We start from the raw sequence: 3544 nt of genomic DNA, 5'->3' as shown, positions 1-3544 counted from the left end.
GAGCTGGTTTTGCAGGAAACAAATCCACTCCCAAGACAGCGGAACTAGCAGCACGCCACCATGTCTCAAAGTCCAACGACACAAGCCTGTGAAGGATGTCCCCATCCCCTTCCTCTTCAGATGAGGACCGAGAAATTGAGCCCTATGGCTCTGTCCCCCCCGACAAGAGCAGGGAACCTCCTCCATCTATCATCCTTGCTCTGGAGTGCCATGAAGATGGGCAAGGGAAGCCCCTCCAGGGTGCCTAAATGCCCCAGGGAATGGGTATCCTCCTTTCCCCGTCTCAGACCACAGCACTGCACTAAACTTTCAGTCCAATTCCAGATCAAACTGGGTGCTGGGAAAAAAAAAGTACACTTGGGACAGAATTTTTGCTTTTTCTTCTCCCAGAGATTGAGAAAAGAGTGAGTTTGCTCTGTTTTTCAGACATTAACTCTTCCATATAACCTTTTCTTCCCTTTAATCAAATCCACTTGGAAATGGAAAATAGTGCTTCCACAGGAAACATGGAAAGGAGCTGGAATTCATTCCCATGGGAGAAGCCAGGATTGAACCCATCTGTACACACAGAACCAAAGGGTGCTTTGCAAAGCAGAGAAGGACTGGGTGCTAGGTTGCAGCTGGGGCTACTTTGTCCCCTCAGATGGTTCTGGGAGATGCCCCAGATAGGGAACACCAAACTTCCCCAGGTTGTAACCACACAAAGCACACCAGTGCCCTGCCAACTGCCTGAGTCATCTTTTTCACCTTCCCCCCACTCCTGGGGACGTGGGCACCCAGTGATGGAAATGTTTGGGATGATGGATATTTCCATGGTTACCAGGGGCTGCACCTCCCCAGACTGGCTGTGGGACCCCAAGCTGTCTGTCCCAGCCTCCATCCCAGTGTCCTCCCCATCTCTGTGCCCAGTCCTGCACCACAGCAGCAACCGTGCTGTGAGCCCAGTGCTGCACCAACCACAAACCCCACCGGAAAGAACGTGGCTTGTGGTGCTTCTGCTCATGATAATTCAGCTTTCCACAGTGGATCTCTGCAGGAGGAGGCAGCAGAGAAACCCCTCTGAGCAGGAAAACATCATCTCTCCCAGAGGTGCCTTGGGAGAACCTCACCATGGCAGAGCAGGCCTAGGCAGCACCAGAGGGGGGTCTGGCATCCACCCACCTGCAAAAACACCCCAAGGAAGAGACAACCCATCTTCCAAAACCCTTGACAGCCCTAGGAAGCGGCCCTTGGCACCCTCTCCTTGCTGAGGGCTCGAAGCCCCCCCAGAAGACGCAGCCCAGCTGGGACATTGGTGCCTCTCCGCAGCGCTGACCCAGCACGAACTTGCCTGCTGTGCTGCTCGCCAGCTGCGTCCGAGCTGGCCGGGGGGAGCCTTCCCTCCCTTCCAGTGCTGCTTGGGGATACACTCTTCCCTTCCCAAGCCACCTCAGGGAGTCACCACCACTCCAGCAGGGATTTCCAGCTCCCATCCATCCAGCACACAGAGGGTGTGAGTGTTCCCCTCCAGCCCACTCCACAGACCCCTTCCATGCTGGCACAGACAGGACACAGCACGGCTCCAGCAGCAAATCCACGTCCCCACACCCAGGATGGTGCGTGCTGGGTTAATGTTTTCCCCATTACTTCACTCTGGCCTCCGCTCTTATGGAAAAAACCAAACCATCTGGTAATAATATTTCCCTAATAGCTGTCTGGGTCTGTGGGAAAGCTTGGCTCAGCTTCTTAGGGAAGATGAGAGGGTCGAATGAGAGGGAGGTTGTGGATACGGCGTGGGAGCTGGAGGAGAGGAGATAATGTTTTCAGGATCCTTTTCCTGGGCCACCCCAGTGCTTGCAGGGATTCTCAAATCACAGGGGAGCCACAGGACGCCAGGATGACACACATTTGGGGTACCCCACAGTTTAAGTCACACTCTCTTCCTCTGTCCCACAGTGGAGGCGTGAAGGTGGGCAGCAAGACTCACTTCCAGGACTTTCCCCTCACCTCCATTTTACACTCAGAAAATAGAAACAGCCCAAAGCAGGGGATTTGGGGAGTTGGGAGCATCATTGTTGGGGAACAAAACTGGCTCCAACCAGAAGGATCAGCAGCAAAGACCTGCACTGTCTTCCTGTTCTTGGAGAAAAGGCAGCACCCTGGGACATGCCACCTTCAGCCCTGGGGACACCACCGGAGGGGCAGGGGACAGAGGAACCCTCTCTTGTGGAGTACATCCAGGAAAAACGGATGGAAAACCACGCACTAACCCCATCAGCAGCTGAGCAGGGAATATTTTCCACTCTTCTGCGATGAGAGGCGCGGCTTGGGTGATCCCCAGGAAGCAGAGCATGCCTGCCAGGCTGGACACGTGTTCCCTGGGGAAGGCAGCCCCCAGGCGCTCAAGGAAAAGCGGAGCAGCCACCAGACACAGCCCTGCCTGCAGCTGGGGGGACTGCAAGCGCTGGTTCCAGCCAGCCCCACGCTCCCAGAGCCCGGCCTGCATCTCTGGACTGCGAAGGGATGAGCTACACAGGTTGAAAACCTGCTTTTCCTCTGCCGTGGATTGCAGCCCGCCTCTGCATCCGTGTGGATGCAGGCGTCAAACCAAAGCATCAATCCCAAAGCCTTGGGAAGGACAGAAAAAGCATCTTCCTTGTTGGCTGCCTTCTGCATATCTCAGCTGGCTTCCTGGCACAGCGCAGCACAGAGCCAGCCGGATCCTTTCCATAGTTTTCCACAGGGATTGTCCACCCCAGCCCAGGAGCTTGCATGTATCTAGCAAGCCCCCAGAAGTTCCCAGTAGCCCCTTCCCAGGCTGTTTCTGCTCCCATTTTTATTAAGCATGCGTGTTCACACTCATTATTTTTACCAGCCCAGCAGCTGTCCGGGCTCTGGGTGTGTCTGTGCCCTTCCAGAGCAGTGCTCTGATGCAGCAAGGCGTGCAGCCCAGCTCCCTCCACACCAGAGCCAGATCCAGCTGCAGCCCTTTCCTAGAAGGATGAAACAAGTCAACCATCCTTCCCGGCAAGAATGCCTTCCCGGCCCACTCCAAGCAGCGCCGAGCATCTTCCTTGGATCTTTCACAGACAACAAGGAGCAAATGCAAACCATCCAGCCATGGAGAAAGGGGAATGACTTTACACTGAAAGTAGGTTTTTGTCGGATATATGGAAAGAAATCCTTCCCTTTGAGGGTGGGCAGGCCCTGGCACACGGTGCCCAGAGAAGCTGTGGCTGTCCCTGGATCCCTGACAGTGTCCAAGGCCAGGCAGGACGGGGCTTGGAGCAACCTGGGGTGGTGGAAGGTGTCCCTGCCCATGGCAGCGGGCGGAATGAGATGGTCTTTAAGGTCCCTTCCAACCCAAACCACCCCATGGTTCTAGGATTGCTCCCCTCAAGCCTATTTCCTCTGCTCCACGCAGCAGATTCCAGCACAAGCTGCTGCCAGCGGAATCCCAGCAGGGTGTAAAGATAAGCATCTCCCCCCCCCATAAGTTTATTATTTTTTAGAGGCACAGCCAAAGGTAAACAGGCTGTTTTAATCTCCAAAAACTCACCCTCCC

This window comes from Geospiza fortis, unplaced genomic scaffold (assembly GCF_000277835.1).
Source record: "Geospiza fortis unplaced genomic scaffold, GeoFor_1.0 scaffold474, whole genome shotgun sequence".
NCBI lineage: Eukaryota > Metazoa > Chordata > Aves > Passeriformes > Thraupidae > Geospiza > Geospiza fortis.
This window is presented reverse-complemented; position numbering follows the sequence as displayed.